We start from the raw sequence: 10,372 nt of genomic DNA, 5'->3' as shown, positions 1-10,372 counted from the left end.
AAGTCTAGGACATTGGTCAAAGTGTTTGTGGAACTAAAAGTCTTCATAACAACTTGCAACAAAAGGTCAAATTACAAACTAGAGAAGCTAAAATGCAATCCGAGTTTAACTTTTAATTGCATTACAGATGGGAATAAAATGAAACGTTATTTATTTTGAGAAAATCAAACCGAAAAGACCAAAAACCCACGACACAAGGGATCCTACGACCCAAAGTAGGAGGGCAAAAACGACAATCCCAGCCAAAATAGTAAGAAAAGGAGGTCCTTGGGCACTTCCAGTGTCACTACTTGTAATTGCTTCTGTCTTCCCAATAGGTTCTTCTGAAGACTTGTTTGATGCATGTAGCAAAGGCAACTTTCTTTTTGTCATCAATTTTGCACCATTCTTGAACCTGTGGCCAAGTGTAAATGAAATAATTTGTCTGAATAAATAATGTTTAAAAAAGAAACATTCGTATATAGCTTAATGAATTAAGTATCTTCTAATTTAAGTCCATTAAGTCAAAAAGATACAACACCTTAGTTTATCTCTACTATCTGCATTTAATTTAATATTAAAGAATTTAATTTGGGTTGAATGCAAGAATTAACAACGTGCTTTTGGTGATTTGTTTATTATAGCATCTTGCATTAATTTTTTTTCCAATTTCAACACTGTATTTTGAAAAATCTACCCATCAATGTCTTTCAAATTTGTTACAATTTTCACTGCTATAACTGGAAAGATTTTTTAAAGTATAATGTCCTAATAAAAAAATTGAAAGTACAATGCTATAATTGGGTAGATTTCTCAATGCACAAAGCCTTAATCAGAATAAAATAACTTTTATATACAATGCTATAACAGAAAGAAATAAAAGTAGGATGCTATAATACACAAATAAATGAAACTACATTGTTATTTCTTATATAATGAGACTTTGTCAAACATAAAACATCATCAAAAGTGATGATTACAACTTCAAGCAAGCATATTTTTGATAACTTGCTTCTACTTATGATTACATAAACGGGTTTCTTACTAACATAGTAACATCAATAAAACTCATTACTAAAGAGTAGAGTAAAATTACTTATATACCCTTACTTACATTTAATTTATAGATTACTTATATAATTAGAATTCATTTAGCATTCAACATCTTGAAAAGTGATATCACAACTTCAAGAAAAAGCATACCCAAACACTATTTCAAGGGGGGCAATAGAAAGAAATGATAAATGGAAGTGCAATGCGTTTTTTCTTTCATTTTTAGCCTATCAAATTCAATAGGTAGTATTTGGAAGCATGAACTTGAGATTTGAAACTTGAAATGACGCCCAAATAGTTCAATTCGCCATATGATTTCCCACTTGCACCATTACTAATTCAAGATTCATAGAACAGGATTTGGCAGGATCGATTATGATGTTAGCAAGGGAAGCTCTAATTCTAATTTTAAAGCTGGAAAATACTCCCAAATCCTACCTAGAATTTCAACATTGCAAATCCCACGAAAATACGAAGAAATGATGTGTATTGTTAGCATTGAGGAACTTATCGAAACACAATTAGGGCATTTAAAACGAAGTTAATTTGCAAATGAAGTTAAAAAGAGAGCAGCATCGATGAGTTAATGATGGAATCGAAAAGGATAATAGGGATTGTAAAGAACCTGAAAATTGAAGATAAGTGGAGATTCCGTGAGGAAGAATCAGCTGGGGAGCAGGGAATTTGATGAAACCCTAGTTTGATAGAACGAGTAGGACGTGCATTGCAGGAGAGGAAAACTGATGCCATTCTTTTTCTGTATCTGTCTTCCCCAAAATCCAAATAAGACCAGATTCATAACAACCACAACTTGGGAAATGAGAACTGAGAAGCACTTTGTCAGTTTGTCATAATATCGGTTTGTTTTTATTCAAAATTTCTTACCAAAGTCACTTAAGATCCATTTTTTAAAACCTGGGTCGACCTGGCCGGTTCAACCGGTTGTACCGTGACCCGCGGTAGAAGGCTGGTCAATTGAGAACAGTATTTTGTAAAAATACAGACCGGATCGAACCGGTCGGGTTTCTCCTAAACCGCAGTCGAACCGTTTGTGTTGAACCAGTTAAAACTGGATTGACCCGTTTTAATAGGGCTTCGATACAAATACGGACCGGATCGAACCGTTTTTGTCAAACCGGCTTCTCAATCACAAGGTGACCATGTTGATCATGAAGTTGATAGTGAATTTCAATTACTAAGTGACCGCGAGATCGATGCTTATAATACTCCAATTTCTCAAGATCCATGATTTGGTTTGGTCGTGACGCATTTGGATCCATCTAAAACTATGTTTTGTTTTGTTATTTATACTCTATGTTGTTGTTTATTGTGTTTAGATTGATCTATAACATGTGTTGATACGTTTTTCAATGTTTAAACTTTGTGGACATCAAATTATTTGTTTTATATGTCTATGCATTATGTAGGAAAGTAAAAATATATGGAAAAAAAAAACATAAACCGGGTTGACCCGGCGGTTCAACCGGTTGAACCGGTTGACCCGTGAACTGGTCATCACACCGGATCAACTAAAAACCCGAGTTTTAAAACGTTGCTTAAGATCTCATAATATTAAATTAGACCATAAAATCTCAAGTTTGGTTTGTTTTGGCCCTTACGACCTTCCGAAGTCGGTTCCATTACATACGTCGCTAAGGGGGTCTCATTTATATATGTAACATATGTAGTGCACAATTTATCCCACCACACTCGTCTTCAATAAAGGTGATTGATTTCTCCCACATCCCCCATGGCTTCCTCCTTAAATACACATAACTCAAACTCAAGATCGATCAAATCCAAGTTAAAATCAAAACTTGATGTTGCAAATCCATGTGATTGTGGCTATCCCTTTCGAATTTGGATATCACAGGCCAAAGAAAATCCTAGAAATTTTTTTAGGGTTGTCATAGTTCATTGGTATGTGGGTTTTAATCTTTATCTAATAAGATTTTCTTCATTGATTTGTATTGTTTGTTTTAGAGTAATCCAAGGGTTAAATGCAAATTTTGGCAATGGGTTGATGATGAAGAAACAGTCAACGAAAAGAATGAATATGAAATGGTAGCACAATCCTGTGAAGTAAGGATTGTCATTTTGGAATGTGAATTCGATATGTACCAGGACAAGACAAATTAAGAACGGAATAAGATAAGTAGGAAAGTATGTAGTCTAAAATGTTATGTGATTGTCCTATTTATGTTGTTTGTAGTGTTACTTCTAGCGTTGAGAGCCTTGCTTGCATGCTTGTATGTTTAATATTGTATATGGTATTTTGGAGAACTCACTAAGCTTTGGCTTATAGTTGTGGATTAAATGTTTTAGGTACTTCAGATAATCATGGCAAGGTGAAGGTTACATTAAGGTTACATAAGTGTAATCCATGAACATCAGAGGCAATGCTTTGGTTAGGATATTAGATGTATAACTTGGGATTTATTTCCATTAAATGTAGATAGACATCACCACTTAATGACTTGATCTCATCCATCACTCTGTTGAAAGCAACTTTATTTGAACACTTTGTAACCATCTAAAGCAAATTCTTGAAAACCATTTCTTGAAACTCCTTCTGGAAATTAGCATAGATGTATCGGGCACATTGCCCATGTTTAGCCATGAGCATTAACTCTTTAATAGCTTCCATAAGTCCCTACAAGAAACACAATGTGACAACCTGAAACTTCTAACTTATAAGATCAGCTAATGTTATCAATATTAAACTCGATTTTATCATCATTTAACACCGTTTAAGGGTGTAATGATACTTTCTAAGCCTCGTATAATCAAAGGTTGAGTTCTAGGTCGAGTAATACCAAGTCGTAGTACAACATTCGGGCCATACACCCTCTCGGGAGGAGTGTACGGCCGTACACATGGGTGTGCGGCCGCACACCCACCCTCCAACCGTACACCATCCTCTATATAAAGGAGGAGACCCCTTCACTCATTCCTTTCCTTTGGCTGCACTCTACTTTCTCTCACTACTTTCTCTCTCTAAAAACTTCATCCAAGAATACTCTAAAGGCCTCAAAAACGTGAACTACTTCATCATTCAGCTTGTTATATTGGTAAGACACCTGAATCTAAGCCTAAAACTCATAGTGTTCTTCGTGTTCTTCATCCTTTGAAGGTGTACGGCCGCACACCTTCATAAGGTGGCTGTACACACCTTAAAGACTCTCCAAAGTGAAGAGTTTGGCCTCCATTTGCTAGTTGGACTTGGTATTAGCACTAGAACACCTCAAAATCGATATTTCGGGCACAAATGAGGAGTGTACGATCGCACACTCCTGTGTACGGCCGCACACACCCTCTGTACGGCCGCACACTCCTGTGTGCAACCGCACACACACCTTGGCCGCACACCCTGGCCGCACACTAACTCAAATGGCCATATACTTTCCCTGTTCAACCATTTATGGCTCCAACACTTAGTTCCAAGCATTTCCAAGTCTTTAGGGTGGTTTCCCGTCATGTTTTGTCATGGAATACCATAATCTAATACATATATGTGTTACTATATGTAATAGGATCCACTTGCGTACGAAACATCGGTTGACACTCAACACTCGTAACCAATTTTGCTTTCGGGTCCTACGATAAACTGTGAGTTCATACCCCTACGCTTTTCCGAGTTTTTCATGTTTTCAGGGGGGGGGGAATACAAGCAAAAACACGAGGAAACTCGTGTTCAAAGTAACTTACATTGTATAAGTTAAATTACATGCTCAGTATGCTTTTAACACGGAAAACAGTATTTACCAATCGATTAAGAAATCAACTCGTAGAAAACACTTTTCAAAACCAGGGTAATTAATTTGTGAATCTTACAGTAAAATGTATTATTTTAAGGGATTCATGCAAATCATAAACAGGATTTCCAGTATTATTACTTGTAAATTTGTTATTTTAAGTTGGAGACACGTCCTTGGTAACACTCCACCGGATTCGAGAGTGTAGGACTAACCCTTGTAACCAGAATCTCTTGGAGGGAGAGCGTGACTATTGTGTATAGATCTATACGGGACTGACTATACCGCTCCTCGCTGCTAGCTACAGTGGGACCGACAGGTCTACGGGTGACAAAGTCATAAAGGATACTGGCCCCCATACGTGCCGTATCAAGTTAATGTATGGTTATAAAACTCGCAACCTAGATAACAGAGATTTACTTTTGTAATAATGAAACAAGTGAACTAACCTCAAAGTAATAACCGATTGATTACTAGAGGGTATTAATAATACCCTTAGGATCTAGTTCACTACCTATTTATTAGTTTTATTTATGTAATACGGCTAATACATCTCTCAGAGAACAAACAGGGTTTTTCAAGGAAACTACATCTAACGATACAAGTATGGTAGATACTTGTACACCTCATACTCGAATAGATAACCAACTATCAACTCATAAGGAAAAAAAATAGGATTTTCCTGGGATAACTCAACCTTACATAAACAGGCTGTTAAACAAGTAACGAATGGATAATCAAACATCTTTCATAAGAAAATATAGGATTTTCTTGGGAAACACTTTTCAAAGGATCAAAGAAACATTTCTTTCACCAGAACTAAACGCTTATGAACTCACCAGCTTTATGCTGATATTTTAAAACTGCTTGTATTCTCAGGGCAACAATAGACAGGTACTCTTGCCAAGCTTTTGGAGAAGACGAAGCATTTTGGAGTCACGTCTTTTACTTTTGTTATATAATGTTATGTACAAACCATATTTTCAAACAAATGTAAATATTCATATTACAATGTAATGGTTGTGTTTACTTTGATTACTATGATACGATTGTTGTGATACTACGCATGACGTCCTCCGCCCCAAAACGTTTCCGTCGTTCCGGTTTTGGGGTGTGACAGATTGGTATCAGAGCTCTTGTTTATAGTGAACTAAGTATACCGAACCTTACATGGTATACAACTATAAACACTAAAGGGGCTAAAGTGCTCTGAACTAAAAGTATACTTTTAAAATACAAGTATTTTTGCGAAAAGTATACAAGTATACCTACATACCAGAAACAGTCTCATGAGTAGAACAAAACAAAAGTATTTGGATGTTGAACACTGCGGTTAAACCTGGGCAGTTATGTAATCATGTCTAGGGTCAATATAGCCTGATCAACTATATTTATTCGAGACATGACCAACATGTGCTTGGGAGTGACTTTGGTGTTGCAGCAGGCCTAAAACTTACCTAGTATCCATACAACAAGGTATCAAAAGAACAAAACATACAACTTAAAATACTGTAGGAGTATTTTAGCCAGAGCCGAATACATTGTAGAAATTCATTCCTAGTGTTGCTACTCATTCCTTTTAGCGATAACTTATTTGCATTGGTAGCTTTTCCTTGTTTATCGCTTAGTAGAACACTCTAGCCATCATATTGAGATGCATCTTACTTTATATCTCTTGATTCGATTCCAGAGGACTTACCACCCTCTTCTTCCTAATCATTTTAGAACAAGATGCCTCCAAAGAAAAGACCCAACAAAAAGAACAATGATCCCCCAACAAACCCAGCTCCTCCACCTCCTCAATTCGATCCCGCTATGTTTCAGGCAGCTGTTACTGCTGTTGTGGCTGCCACGATGTCACAGATAAATCCTGGTGGATCTGGTGGACCGGGAGGTGGTACTCATCCTGAAGGGAGTAAAGGGCACCAGAAGGAGTGCTCCTATAAAGACTTCATGAATGCAAAACCCACATCCTTCGACGGCACTAGAGGTGTTATTGCCCTGACTCGATGGTTCGAAAAGATCGAGTCCATCTTCGAAATCTGCTCTTGTTCTGAAGCTAACAAGGTGAAATTCGCCGCTTGTACTTTCACCAACAAAGCATTGACCTTGTGGAATGGCCGGGTCAAGTCCCTAACCCTGCCAATAGCAAATGTTATAGGTTGGGAGAGCTTGAAAGAGCTCATGCTTGCTGAGTACTGCCCACGGGTCGAAATGCAGAAACTGGAGCACGAACTCTGGAACCTAAAGATGAAGGGTTCCGACATTGTTGCTTACACATCTAGGTTTGAAGACCTAGCACTTCTTTGCCCGGGGATGGTCACCCCGGAAAGCAAAAAGGTTGAAAGATACATTTGGGGACTGACCCAGCCGACCAAAGGAAATGTCTTGGCTGCTCGGCCAGCTACATTTGATAGCGCCAAGTGCCTGGCGCAGACTCTGATCGATCATGGAGTCGATCTCGATGAAGTGGCAGCCACTCCTGAACCGGCTAAAGGGATTGGTGAGAAAAGAAAATTCTGGAAACAGAGAAAGGGTCAGTCTTCACAAGAGCCCTCAAAGAAACAACAAACGGTGGCAGTCCACGCCGCTACTACTCCTGCCGCTGCTCCTGCCACTCAAGCACCTACCAGTAGATATGCTGGTACCCTTCCTTGGTGCGACAAGTGTAACTATCATCATAATCCCGACCCATGCCGAGAAATGTCATGCACCAGCTGTGGCAAAAAGGGGCACACAGCTCGAGTTTGCAAAACACCAGTACAACCAACCAATCAGGCATCTGGAGTAGGCGTCGGTCAAGCCTGTTATGGATGTGGAGAAGTCGGGCACTATAAGAGAAACTGCCCCAAGGCAACAACAGCAGGTGGCTCGGGGAGAGTGTTAACGATGGGCCAAGAGGTGGCAGTTGCAGATCCCACAGTTGTTTCGGGTACGTTCCTCCTCGACAACTCTTATGCATGCATTCTTTTCGATTCTGGTGTGGAGAGGAGTTTTGTTAGTCATGCATTCAAACATATCCTCAAACATAAACCTCAACCACTAACTAAAACATTTACCGTTGAGATGGCTAACGGTGAGAAAGAGAGCCCTAATGATATATACGTAGGTTGCACCCTTACCTTAAACGATCATTCTTTTCCTATCGACCTTATGCCAGTCTCCATAAAAAGCTTCGATGTCATCATCGGCATGGATTGGTTGAGCCCCAATCATGCTGATATCCTTTGTTTTGATAAAGTCGTTCGCCTCAACCTTCCCTCTGGTGAAGCTCTCATAGTCTACGGCAATAAACTCAGTTCAAACCTCCGTATCATCTCGTGCATCAAAGCTCAAAAACTCATGCGAAAGGAATGTCATGCATTACTAGCCCATGTCATTAACAAGAAGCAAGAAGTTAAAGACCTCGAGAGCATTCCCGAAGTCTGCAACTTTCCTGATGTCTTTCCCGAGGAGCTTCCGGGAATCCCTCCTGAACGCCAAGTTGAGTTTCGTATCGACTTAGTCCCCGGAGCTACTCCCGTAGCTAAATCCCCATACCGCCTAGCGCCAACAGAAATGCAGGAGTTATCTAGTCAGCTCAATGAGCTGCTCAGCAAAGGATTCATCAGACCGAGTTCCTCACCCTGGGGAGCCCCGATCTTGTTCGTGAAAAAGAAGGATGGATCCTTTCGAATGTGTATCGATTATCGAGAGCTGAACAAGCTCACTGTCAAAAACTGTTACCATCTTCCTCGAATTGATGACCTCTTCGACCAACTTCAAGGAGCCAGCTACTTCTCGAAAATAGATCTAAGATCAGGGTACCATCAACTATAAGTCCATGAGGGTGATGTTCCTAAAAAAACATTTCGGACTCGATATGGTCACTACGAGTTCGTAGTAATGCCCTTTGGTCTAACCAACGCACCGACAGTGTTCATGGACCTGATGAACCGGGTGTGCTGTCCTTTCCTGGACAAGTTCGTCATCGTATTCATCGACGATATACTTGTCTATTCCAGAAGCGAGGAAGATCACAAACAGCACTTGAGGTTGGTGCTGGAAACTCTAAGGGCGGAGAAGCTTTACACGAATTTCTCCAAGTGCGAGTTCTGGATTCGAAAAGTAACCTTCCTAGGTCACGTGGTAAGCGAGGAAGGCATTCACGTGGACCCTTCCAAAATCAAAGCGATAGAGAACTGGTCAGCACCGAAGACACCCACATAAATTTGTCAATTCTTAGGTCTCGTTGGCTATTATCGCAGATTTATCCAGAATTTCTCCAGAATTCCCAAACCCTTAACCACTATGACTCAGAAAGGTGTACCCTTTTGTTGGAGTGAAAAGCAAGACACTGCATTCCAAACGTTGAAGCAGGCCCTATGCAACGCACCTATCCTGTCACTGCCCGAAGGGACGGAGGATTTCGTTGTCTACTGTGATGCATCCAATCAGGGCTTAGGCTGTGTGCTCATGCAGCGAGGAAAAGTCATTGCTTATGCCTCGAGACAGCTGAAGGCACACGAAGTCAACTACACAACGCACGACCTAGAGTTGGGAGCAGTGGTCTTTGCATTGAAGATATGGAGACATTATCTTTACGGAACCAAGTGTACTATCTTCACTGACCATAAGAGCCTGCACCACATCTTCATCAGAAGGAGTTGAACATGCGACAACGGCGATGGGTTGAACTACTCAGCGACTACGAGTGCGAAATACGCTACCATCCCGGCAAGGCCAATGTAGTGGCGGATGCTCTTAGCCGAAAGGAGTACACGAGTCGCAGTGCGAAAGCACTAACTATGACTATCCATTCCCACTTATCCGCACAAATCAGAGAAGCCCAGCTGGAAGCCTAAATCCAGAAAACGTCACGGATGAGGCCTTGAGAGGAATGGATAAAAACCTAAAGATCAAGGGAGATGGAGTCTACTATTTCATGAACTGGATCTGGACCCCAAAGTTCGGAGGTTACAGAGAGGTTGCCATGAATGAAGCCCACAAGACCAAATACTCCGTTCATCCAGGCTCGGATAAGATGTACCTCGATCTCAAGAAACTATATTGGTGGCCAAACATGAAAGCGGAGATCGCTACATTTGTGGGCAAGTGTCTGACTTGCGCCAAGGTAAAAATCGAATATCAGAAGCCCTCAGGTCTGCTCCAACAACCGGAAATACCTGAATGGAAGTGGGAGAGGATTACTATAGATTTCATCACCAAATTACCCAAATCTCCGAGTGGGTACGACACCATATGGGTAATAGTCGACCGACTAACTAAATCCGCTCACTTCCTGCCGATCAAGGAAAATTTCAAAATGGAGAGACTCACACGAATCTACATATAAGAGATAGTCCGACTGCGTGGTGTGCATGTGTCCATTATCTCCGATCGAGATAACAGGTTCACTTCGAGATTCTGGCAGTCTCTGCAAAAAGCTCTTGGAACTAAGCTGGACATGAGCACAACTTATCATCCCCAGACAGATGGACAGAGTGAGAGAACCATCCAAACCTTGGAAGACATGTTGAGAGCATGTATCATCGATTTCGGTAAGTCGTGGGACACCCATTTACCCTTGGTTGAGTTTTCCTACA

At 40.3% G+C, this 10,372-nt stretch overlaps 1 long non-coding RNA gene across 1 annotated transcript; it reads right to left on the bottom strand.

Moving 5' to 3' along the window:
- Positions 1-24: 24 nt before the first annotated feature.
- On the bottom strand, positions 25-1,884 carry LOC145126078 (uncharacterized). The gene is made up of 2 exons (XR_013716291.1): positions 1,658-1,884; positions 25-394 (listed from the first exon to the last, which is right to left on the bottom strand). It is a non-coding gene; the product is annotated as an uncharacterized LOC145126078 (long non-coding RNA).
- Between the last annotated feature and the right edge of the window lie 8,488 nt (positions 1,885-10,372).

This window comes from Lactuca virosa, chromosome 7 (assembly GCF_052849685.1).
Source record: "Lactuca virosa cultivar CGN04683 chromosome 7, Lactuca_virosa_CGN04683_v6, whole genome shotgun sequence".
NCBI classification, from domain to species: Eukaryota; Viridiplantae; Streptophyta; class Magnoliopsida; order Asterales; family Asteraceae; genus Lactuca; species Lactuca virosa.
The sequence above is the reverse complement of the archived record's forward strand: the minus strand, read 5'-3'. Positions and strand labels throughout refer to the sequence as shown.